Source organism: Cupressus sempervirens, chromosome 10 (genome assembly GCF_028749045.1).
Source record: "Cupressus sempervirens isolate cs-2001-9-10 chromosome 10, ASM2874904v1, whole genome shotgun sequence".
NCBI classification, from domain to species: Eukaryota; Viridiplantae; Streptophyta; class Pinopsida; order Cupressales; family Cupressaceae; genus Cupressus; species Cupressus sempervirens.
The window spans coordinates 105,722,083-105,734,696 of record NC_143127.1 but is presented as its reverse complement, the minus strand read 5'-3'; positions in this window follow the sequence as shown (position 1 = coordinate 105,734,696).

Sequence of the window (12,614 nt, the reverse complement as noted above, 5' to 3'; positions counted from 1 at the left end):
TGGTGAGTAATGACTGTTATGTCAAAAGCATTAATGAGGGTGATTGTGACTTGACTTGCATTTATTCTTCCAGCACTGAGTTTTGAATAGCCACCAGAGCTCGCTACTTTGCTATTGGAAAAATTATGCATCTCATCGTTAGTGACATAGTAAGCCATTGTGAAATGAACACATGGTGGGACCCAAGCAAAATGGCAATGTGACTAGGATTAGAATATGGTTTTATATGCTAGCTGTGCAGGATTTTCTTACATCATCAGTATCCTGGACCCACACCCCATTCATAAAACATATAAGGGATTCTGATAATCAAATCAAGCATGGATAAATGATTCTCACTATCTCACTATGGATAGATGTGCACTTTTTACTCTATGCGACATAGCGAATATGGGACCCACCACATCTTGTGTAATTCATGCAGTTTCCACACCCTTAGATCAACTTCCAATCTATGGTCATCCCTATCTCGCTATGATGAGTTGCTCGAAGGTTATGTATAACAAGGTACCAAATGAGGGAACCAACATATTTCTCTTAAGTGATGTATCAAATGTCCTCCACACGATCAAAGTAGAATCAGTGGTTGTCGCTACTTTTCTATAGCAAGATGCTCGAAAGTTATGTATAGTGAGGTAGCGATTTGATGACACGTGTCCTCAGTCATCAGTTGGTCTAGACTAAAACACCAACAATGAAGGAAAGGTACAAATGGAAGTAATTTATTGGTTAGACTGCTAGTGTGTTAAGAGGAAAGAGGAGTTAGCTTTGTTTTTATCCCTAGATCGTTGGATTTTTCAAAGATCAATGATGCTAATTTAAAAGAGAAGATGATGCCACTCTATATTTTCTACTCTGTACATTTATGAGGAATGAAAGCTTCATGTGCGAAAGAAAATAGAGTATAATACAGAAGATTTTCTCAGTCTCATCCCATGTGAACAAAGATTTCAAGCCTTTCCTAAGTAGAAGCCATTGATGAATAGGTTGTGTTGAGCTTGACAAGAGTGTGAAGAAAATTTCCATTGTTTGTAAAGACATATCAAAATTATAGGAAGGAACGAGAAAAGATTTAAGTAATCATATCATAATCTCTGTAGTGTCTTAGTTCTGCAAAGTTACAATTCAAAATGCCTCCAAAGAAGAGATTTTTTGGTTAGGAGAATTACTTGGATAGGAATGCCCATAATGATTTACTTGAGCTACTTCCCAATTTTGCTATTGAAACTGTGCAAGTTAAAAATCTTACTACATTAAACCCTAGGTTGAAAATAATGGATGGGTTGTATGACAAAGGGAATTGGGTTAGGGATGCCAATACCTCTCAAATTGGGTTGGACCTATTTAAAAAATGGTTTTTTATAGAGGAACCTATTTGCCCCACATGCCAACATCTAGAATTTTGATTTAGGGAATCTGGTGGTTCCTAGTGTTTTCATGGACTATGATCTTCTTGAAGTTGTGGCAAAGAACTACGACCAAGCCATTAGGGCAATAAGAAGAAATGATGGTCAGGTCCTAAATATAGTCAGCCTAGATGAAATTAGGGAAGTTTTTGGTTTAGGGCCTCTCACTGATTACCATGTGCCCATTGATTTGGAAGGGTTAGAAAAAGAATACAAATCCAAGAAAGATGCCATTAGGCAAGGTACATTGAAGGAACATATAGGTAAAATTGGAACCTTGTCAGCAATAAAAACAACCTCCAGGGAACCTTTCAAAAGGGCATATTTCAATTCCAGACCCTGTGCAGAGTTTTTAGGAGAGATGAAGAGGAGTTTATGCCTATGGATTTTATGTATATGGTTATTCAAATTTCATCTTTTGGTGTGGACATCATTTTTTACTTTTCTTCTTACTTAGCTAAGGAAATTCATCATGGATTAATTGGGATTGCTAAGAGCAAGGTGGAAAAAACTTTTGGTCATTATTCTTTGTTGATGCATATGTTTTTGTTAAAGGGAGCCACATATTTTGGTAAAGAAATGAAGTTAAAAATAGAAGAAAATGGAGAAGCACTACCAGTCCAATTATGGAGTGTAGATATGACCTGGGATGCAGAGAACACTAGTTTTGTTAGATTTGATAGGCATTTCACTTCAAAGCTGAGATGCCTCTTATTGAGTGACAATCCCAGAATCCCCAAGGCACTAATGGGTCTTATTAGGCCTATGGATAACCCCAGTGGTTTGAAAGTTTCACATAATTGGGGGGATATCATCCGATACTCTGTTTCTACTATTTTTAGAATTTATGGTTTTGAGGGAAGTCCTCATGTATTACCTTACCAAGTGCCCTTGAAGGTAGGAGTAGCTGAGTTTTTGTGGCAATTGGGAGGTGTAAAGGAGACATTTTTGTTGAAAAGATCAACAAGGTCAATTTTCCCCACTTGCACAGTAGCCCATCATTTTGTAATCGCAAAAGGGGGTTGGCTCTCTCTAAACAAAATTTTGGATCCTTACAAGATGGCTATTTCTCACCCTCATTTTTGTGATTCTGAGGGATTTTCTAATTTGGCTCTGAGGCGTAGAATTAAGCTTGGAAAAATTGAACATGAATTCTATTTTCGAGAAGATATAATAAGGAATGAGTACTCCTTGCAAGAGCAGGAGACTAGAAAAGAAAAGTGGAGAGTCTTCTCTAAAATTTTGGATTTCATTCACTGTTTTGATCCAGATTATAGTCCTTTGGATGATGCAGTTAAAAATGTAGATAAGATAAATAAACTTATGAAAACTTTTCCTAGAATAATAGAGGCAATGAATGAAAAGAAGCAATTCTTTATTAGATTTTACCCGAATAAGGCCAAGGAAGTAATGAGGAGATTGGGTTTTACTCCCAATATAGGGGCAGGTCAATTAACTATCTAGAAAAGGTTGGGGTATACTGTTATTTAGAATAAAGGGGCCATTATGGACAAAGGAAAACAAATAATGATGTCCACTAGTGCTATTTTGGAAGAGAGGCCTTCTGAACCCTCCCTAAAAAGGAGAAAGATAATAAGGGAAGAGGATCCTCATTTTGAGGAATACTCACCCTCATAGACCCCTTTGAGAATTGAAGAGGAAAAACTCACTGAAGAGCAAGTTGAACAGTTTGGATCAAAAGGGGGAATTTTTGTTACACAAATAGAAATAAATGAAGGAGAACCCCAGGAGCCTCCAATACCAAGTTTTGAATTAATAGTTGTAGATTATAGAGGGAGGGAATTGGAAGCTATAATGGAACAAGCAAGTCAACAATTCGTATTAGATGATAATTTTGTTAATTCTAGGGCTTTCTGCCAATTTGAATGGAGAGCCGACATGAATAAATTTGAAGAAAGATGCAATAAATTGAGGACAGAGCATCCTAAATTAGAGGAGGTAGCCCTACAAAATTAGATAAAGGAACAAATGATTCAAGAGTTCCAAAACATAACCCCTGAAGAGGGGAGGCAAATGGTAAAGGCTTCCAATATATTATTGTTATCCGAATGGGATATTGCAAATGCATTGATTTTTAATTCTATTTCAAATAAATTGGAATTACAAAACCCCAATAAAAAGGATTTTGCAGTGACTTCATTCAGTGAAGATCAAGCTGCTCTAGTTATGTGGTCACTAAGAAGGGGATCTAGGGCAGTTTCATCACAGCTAGATGAATCAGGACTAACAGGAAAGATCATTGTAAGGAGAGTGGTTGATACCTCTCATGTGCAAGTAGAACATTGGAATGTAGATTTATCCCAATTTATTTTGGCCACTACTAAGAAGGAATAACAAGCCATGTTTGAACTACAAAGTAAATATGAAACAATTCTTGAGGCCTACAATAAGGAGGTAAAAAAGAGAATTGAGCTTGAGAACAAGCTAATGGAGAGGTCCACAAGGCTGAGAATAATATACCCTCACCCCCCCTTGAACCTTTCAAATCCACCCCCCTCATAGAAATACTAGATACACTCCAAAGGCTAGAATATTACACATCAGAAGATTTCAAAGAAGAAAAAAGCAAGCTGTGGGCACTGCATGTAGATTTAAATGCAAAATATGAGGATAAATTGAGAAAGGCTCTTACATACTTGGCAAATAAGATTGAATGGCCATTGTTTTATGACCAATTAACAAGGGTGGTAAACATCTAGGAAGAATTGAAAGCAAATGAAAAGGTTTTAAAGCCTATTGTGAATAAATGGGGGGAAAAAAAGAGAAGGAAAGAAGTGACACTCTTATGCTACTCTGTCATAAGATCATCTCATGATCAAATTGAAATAATTTATGATATTGTCACTGATTTGCCAAATTTTGATGATAGGAGGGTTTGTCTGCAAAGAATAATAGTTGGCTACTTAGACAAATATAAGAGCCAAAATTTTAGCTTATTTCCTCATGACCTAGACAAAAGGAGTAATTTGAAAAATAAAGATGAATAGGCTAAGGAACTTAATGATTTGTTTTGTTTAAGAATGAATAAAGTTATCAATGAAATAGGGCATGCATGGTGGGCCACAACTATAGAAGAAATGGTAAAGGTTCAATTATTCTTTGATTCTTTGAAGCAGGATTTTGTTACTATTGATAAAGAAGGTGAATATATCATCAAGAAACAACAAGATATTCTTCAATTTGATTGACTAGGGGACACACTTTATGATAAGTGGATGGAAAAAATTCTTTCCGATGAACATTTAGAGGAAGTTGAAACTGGATGAAGAGATAAACGAAGATGAAATATAAATCATTGATTCACTTCCATCAACACCTAGAAATGAAGGAGACAAAAGAGAGCAGCCACTCTCAACAATGAAAATAAACCAACTGGTTATAACTATTGACTAGGAAGAAAGCCAAGTAGATGATACACCAGAACATTCAAGTTAGGAAAAAAAGGAGCAACCAACCCAAGATGAAAGCATCATGGTTCCAGTTGATGATGTGGCACAAGAGGATTCACAAATAAAGGTCATTTTAATAGTTCATGATGGTGATAGTGAAGAACCATGAATTGAAGTAAAGCTGCAAGCGTTAAAGAAAAATTCATCATTGGCAAGCTTGATGTCTACATACTCTGATGAATTAGAATGACAAAGGAGCCTATCATAGAGTTTGTAATATCCTAAAGATGTAACAGAAAGGGATGCCTACCAAGAGAGCGATATGATGTTACCCTTCTATTAAATAAAAGTTTTGTTTGTTTCTGTTGTGCAAATGTAAATATCTTTTAAGGACACCTGTTAGTTCTCTATGCCTAAAGCTTGTTGCATCTCACATTATATAAGTTAGATTCCAAGGCTAGAGAGGGGTCTGATTTCTAATGCATTTTAGTATTACACTTAGAATGTTTTTGGTCCAGTCTTAGAGCAAAAACTTTATAATGTATTTTATTTGCATATTTTCTAAGAATACATCAATATGGAATGATCTTCATGTCTCTTTCTAAGGTCATTCTGAGTTTACTACAATTGTATACAAATTTTCAAGGAAAATTAATACAAGTTTTGAGCTGTCCCCATATCAGTTTTTATTGAATTTTGTCTCCTTTGCTGTTACCTGTGTATTTTGAGATTGTGTGAGTAAAGCTTGCTCAATTGAATACAATTCATTTAGGTTGGATGTCAATTCATTACTGCTATTAATTCAATGAATTAAGTAAATTCTTTTGATGAATTTGATAGGGTTGTCATGGTAATAGAAAGGATGTCTATAAGAATTAAATTTAGTAAAAATTGCTGATAATTCTTGTTGTAAAACAACATATTAGATCCATGATTTGAAGTAGACTCTAAATCCCAATGGAATAGGTACTAATCAAAATTTACTCAGTATGCAGAATAGATATACTATAAAGAAGCATCAATTCTAAAATCACAATCAACTTTAATTTACATTTCTTGAATATTTTAAATGATGGTTAGCACTTGTTTGCATAGAATGTTTTAGCCTTAGTTAGCCACTGTTACTAGGAACACTTGCAAATCTATAGAAGAAATTTGGCCAAATCTGTTATATGGGATGTGTTTATTCAAAATGTCATAATCATGCATGTATTTGAGGATTTGAGATGAAAATTAGAATGAAACTAAAATAATTCTCATACAGTATCTTCCAGTCTTGAATCATGCCTAGGTATACCCACCTTGGTTTTGTAGAGCCTAAAGAGAAGAAAACTACCCTTGGTTTTGTTGAAGTTGGGTCTAAATGGTTTACACATGTAATTGCTAATAGAAGTTGGCTAATCCTTAGGTTATGTGAGTAATATCAATTTGTTATTGAACTTTTTTTGTTTAGTAGTTTTAAAAACTCCAATAAAATGGTGACTTTGCTGGGGAGTTGTCCAACACATCTATAAAAAGAATTGCAGTTTCTTTAGTCTTGTTGTGTACGTGTGTGTCAAACTATTTATTATTTCCTATGGTTATAAGGGGGTGTTTTAGTGACAAACCCTAAGAATTTAAAAAGAAAGAAATAAAAACCCAAATACTATAGAGATACATTGATGTATCCAACCTCCCCAAGTGTCTTCTCTAACAAGCAAGAGTTGTAGTCTTATAATCTCAGTGATTGGTCCATCTGTGTTAGATATTTCTAGTTTTATTTGTGTTTTTTCCTTGAAGTCAAGAATAATTGTACTCGTGTATTTTCCCAAGAAAAGGGTGGCGACTCAGTCAAGGTTTTGAAGCTAGTGCTTATTTGATGTATGGTGAAATGGCTAACAAAAGAAAAAACACAAGAGCCAATCTTGATGTACCAATGTATATTGATTTACCTAAAGGTGGTAAGAATAACTTGAATAAGAAAAGGACAGATCCAAATCCCACCTAGAAACCTAGAGGTAGTGTATTAGTCAATTTCGAGTATCAACCAGTAATAGCAAGAGATTCTTCTTCACTCAGCTCAGAATTAGAAACCACAAGACTCCTAGGAGGGATATTTACTACCCCAGTACTAGATGAAAGAACATATCAAGATAAGGATATGTCACTAGTAGGGAATATATCCCCTAGACCAGATCTCATAGCTGAAATGCATCATAGGTTAGGACTCAGGAGTTCTTTTGAAGATCCTTGTAATCCTAAAATAGTCCCATATACTGAACCAAATCTTATAGATCTGGATGACCCTGTTGACTCGGAAGCTACTTCTGTAGATCCTACAAAAGTACAATCAGAGATAGGATTCTTGAAGAAATGGGTATGGGGCATTTGGCCTCCTTCGAAACACATCCCTTGGCTTCAAATTTTCGGACACCATATCATTTGGCCCCTCATATCCTTTCACCATTCCTTTCATTCACTGACTCACATTGCTTTCCCTCCATTTACCATGCCTTGGATCTCCCTTGTCATTGGTCCTAATCCATTCTATCCCACGTTCATTCATATCACATTCAATCTAATTCTTCAAACTCACTTCAATCAAATTCATTTATCCTCTAATTTAATCATTTTTCCCTTCTTCTAATCCTTTCACATCAAACCAATTTCAATTCTACTCTCATCATTCTTCATCCCATCAACATCATTCTTCCAATCTTCTTCCACTTGCATTTCAATTCACTCTATTCACCAAAATCTCCATAAAATAAAAAACATCAAAAACATCATTGTGCAATCAATACTAATCCAATCAATCTTATATTGCAATCTTGTACATCAATCCTTAATCAATTCACCAATTTGACCCAATTAGTTGATAATCTATTGACCATATTCAAACATTATCATGGGATGTATCCTTTCCAATCCTCGGATGTGCATTGTGCTTATCATTCACTTTGTCATCCTTAATCAATCATCATCAATCAATCCATTAATTGGTTTTCAGCTTGACTAGGGGCAAATTTTGGTTTTCTTTTGGTTTTTTGTACATGATTGCTTGTTACTTGTTTGTATTAGTGTTTTCTACATTTATCATGGTCTTTGCAACCTATTGTCCCCAGGAATCATGGTCTTTCATATCATGGTTTCATAAGGCATATGGTTGTATTAGACCCCTTTTTATCATGTACTTGACACATTGTCATCTTGGTTCCTTATACCTTGGTGCATAGTGTTGAATACAATATCAAACTTAGGTTGTTCACATTATTGTAGCATAACTTTATCAATCTTATCATTTTTCACTCCCTTCCATCCTCCCATCCATTTTGAGAGAACATTTGTGTTCTCCTAACCCACATGTCCTCTTGAGGGGGCATACCCTTCCACCCTCGTCATCCTTCCATGACTGGGGCATCATGTTGCTAGTCTTATCCTTCCATCCACTATATTTTATTCTTCTTTGATATAACATTACTAATACTATATCAAAGAGGGGCAAAATGTAGTCACCTAAAATTGTCCAAATCCCCTTTTCATGACCAATTAAATAGATATTTATTATTTATTTAATTACCCTACCTTTAATTAAATAAATTTTCATTTGTTTAGTTATATTCACCTTTCCTTGATTTAAATAAACTAAGGTTTATTTAAATCTTAGCCTTTCCCCTCATCCCACTTACATCCTAACCCATTCACTTTAATTAAGTAAAGTACTTTGTTTACTTAATTAATCCTTTGCTAATCCCACTTGGAATTAAATATTAAATTTAATCCTATTTGAGCACATGGCTCCTAACTTTAACCTTCACCCAACCTTACTTTTCTAACCTAACTCATCCTTCTAAACCTATCCACTACTTAATCCTGCTTACCTTTTCCTAATCACCTTGCTAATTCCCTTTTAATCCTAAGTGTGTGCTCACACATGTGTGAGGAACAATGACACTTTCCACACCCCTCATGCCTTCCACACCTCTTACACATTTGTCCCCTTCACATGAGAATCAAGGTGTCTCACACATGCCTGAGAAACTATGCTTCTCACACCTCTTACACTTTTCATTTACCTATCACATCAAAGGTTTCTCACATGTGTGAGCATCTTCCCCCCTTTGAATGGTCAAAAACCCTAATCCACATGAAGTCCACTTGGCCTCCACCTAATGAAAACCTCATTGATCCTAAAAGATCCTAGCCCTTCATCTTGCATTGAATCTTAGCTATCCATTCCATATCATTTCCTATAAAAGGAGAGCCCTCTCCTCATTTCCATCAAGCACTATCTACCCCATTGTTATGATGTAGGATTTGTGAGCAACCACATCCCACAATAATGAAATCATCAACAACTTGGTGATTTTATAAGGTTTGCATTAGTGCTATTTTGAATGGTTTAAGCTCTTTTGATTTCATGTCATCATTATTTATATGTTGTCTTTCATATTTGAGGTTTGCATGAAAATGTAAGAATAGCCTTTAGTTTCTTATTGTTTATTCCGTTGTTATATTTTTATGCAACACACTAGCATAAATTTGTTGGATGATTTCTTGAATATCTCTTACCTCTTATATGTTTGCTTATCTTAACCAGATTATCAAAGTTAACATGACATAACCTTCTATGCCATAACTAGCTTTCTTCTACTCAAGAAATAAAACATGAACATTCATTGAGATCAAGATAAAATAGATTACCTTTTGTTTTCTTGTTAGATCCAACCAAATTTTGTTTTCCATCCAGTAATTTGGCCTGTCCATTCATGAATTCTACCTTGAAACCAATGTTATTCAACTATGCCACACTCAATAGATTATGCTTTAGTCCTTCAACCCAATAAGAATTGTCACATACAAGTTGTTTAGTTAATGAAATACATTCTTTTCCTTTTGTGTTACAAGGCTCATTGTTTCCAAATCTCACACTACCTCCATCATAATATTCCGTGTGCTCAAATTTTGTTTTATCTCTAATCATATGATGTAAATAGCCACTATCAATAATCCATATATCATTTTTTCTAACATGAGAGATAAGTGTCATCTTATCTCCTTCATCATCAGATTCATCTTTTATAGCAATATATACCATTTCATCTTTACTATTATTAGAATCTTTAGCTATAAAACAAGATTTCGTACCTTTGTCCTTGTAGTTCTTGTAGTTTTTGGAATCTTTCTTGCCTTTGTGCTTATTGTTTTTCTTTTCATCTTTGATTTCTTTGGTTGGACACCTTCAACAATCTGATAAACTTCTTCACAAGAAAAATAGATCAGAGGAACTTTACCTTTGTACTTTGCTCTACCTTTGGAATACTTTCTTGCAAGTAGGGCTTGAACAACATCAAGATCACTATCTAAAATTTCTTCTATTTCTTCTTCCTCACTTCCTAATTGACTGGACTTTGATTTCTTACCCTTTTCTTTGAGTGAGAGTTTAGCTTTAAAAGAAGACTCAACAACCTTTGAACTAGGAACATAATTATCAAAGTTATCTAACTCAAAAGCTGTCAATCGTCCAACTAGAGCATCTAAAGATATTTTATTATTTGGATCACATCTCATCTCTTGAATAGTAGACACTCTAATTGCTTAAATAGGAAGAAGAGTTCTAAATACCTTGCTTACAACTATTTTCTCTTCAATTTCTCCTCTAGATGCTTTGATTGCACTTCTTACACTTGCTTTGATTCTTTCCACATATTTTGCAATATTCTCATCTTCTCTCATTTTTATTTAATCAAAATGACCTCTAAGACTTTCAACCTTAGCTCTTCGTGCATTTTCATCTCCTCCATATATGTCTTTTAGTTTGGTCCACATCTCATGAGTTGTTTAGCAGTCTTTAACTTCATCAAATTCAACATAACTAAGAGCAGATGCAATATCAATCATCATGATGTTATGATTCTTCTTTTTAGAACTATCTTCAACTGACAATGTTCTAGTGGGAGTCTTGTATTCAGCATCAAGATATTTACACCCTGAATCACTAATAGTAGCCAAATTTAACCTCATAAGTCCTTGTCATGCTACAAAATTGTCTTAGTTCAGCTTGGGAATTTCTCTTCTATAAGACATCCTGATATTTAGCTTAGGTCCTTGAAACCTTCTTTGGAAGCACCAAAAGCTTTGATTCCAATTGTTGAGAATATAAGAGGAGTAACTAAGAGGGGATGGGTGAATTAGTTACTACTAAAATAAATCCCAGATCCCTTAGATGTCAATACAAATTAAAATCTGAAAACTAAATACTATTGATGCTCAGTAAACATACATAAAATGTTGTAACTCAGTAAGTATCTTTAAATGTTATCTATGATTACCCTTACTTTAAATTAGTTGCAAACAAATAAAATAAAATAGCATGAATACATTTGACACTAGGATTTAAAGTGAAAACCAATTTGGGAAAAGCCACCAATTGCAACTAGTTACTATTTTCACTCTTCTGAAGTGGGACCTATTAAAGGTTACAAAACACACTATTAGGTGTGACCCTGTTAAAGGATTTAATCACCCTATTAGGAGTGTCCTTTTTAGAGGTCTTAAGAAAATTAAATACAATTTCCACCTTGTTAGAGGATTTGCAAATAGTTATTAAGCCAACTCTGTTAAGAGATTTAGATTACTACTATAATGGTTAGAGAGTAACAATTAGATGACATAATTTGAATGTAATTGAATTGCTGATTACAGATCTCTATTTTGGCTTGATCCTTCTTGATCGAATATATCTTTTCTTCTCCACAAGGATATTCTACTTATCCTTCAAATTCACTTCCTCTCTTCATCATTAAATCTTTAATACATTCATAACTTCTAACTTCAATTTTGAATCCACAACTTGACCTTATATCTTTCATATTGTCAAGTCAGCTCATATACAACTTAGAATAACTAATATTCATCAACTTAGTCAACTAGAACCAATAGATAAATCAATTAAGCTTAATATGCCAAAACAATAAAATCCTTCGTTAGCTGACCCAGCTCGGTAGACACTAACTCAAAAACGATTTCCTGTGTTAACCAATAGAAACTCGATTAACACTAAAAACTTGCAAAGATCCTTTGGAAATTGAGTGAGCTCAGTTAACATTGGTTCCGTCCAAAATTTCTTTATTAACTGAGTGATCTCCGTTAACACTCATCTTTTGTAGACTATCCTTTGACACCCGAGTGAGCTCGGTAGATACTACCTTCTAAACTAGGCAAACACAAGAATGCTTGGTAGACACATAAAACTGTCTTCATTGGCCAAGTGAGCTCAACACACACTGACTAATAATGATATGACATTTGTGTAACATCAAAGACAATACACAATTAATCAACTGTATCCAACAGTATCGACTTCCCTGAATTGCCAGGATGAGCATACCCTATCGCAATATCTCAATGGTATAAGTGGAGAGATAATTCTTGAGTCCAAATCCTAATCTAAGTTAGTTGTTCTAGAAAGTAGGACAAGTATTTGAGTTGTTTACCTGTTCAAATTCATCAAGTGACGTGAATTCATTATCTTGATCCTAGAGTTTGATTATGTCCTTTGTCATGTAATTGAGTCTTCGTATTTTGTTTTATGGGTCAGTGATGATTTTTCGTTTTATTTAAATCATATTAAAATAATAATTAATGATTTAGTTTAATGGAAATTTCCATATTTAATTAATTGAGAAATTAATTAAATAAAATAATTAAATTTAAAAGATTTTAATAAAGTTCTAATTTTTGGTGTTTCATTTTTACTTAATTTAATAAATTTTTATTTGGGAGTTTTGTTTTAATAATAAACTTGAAATAACATTAT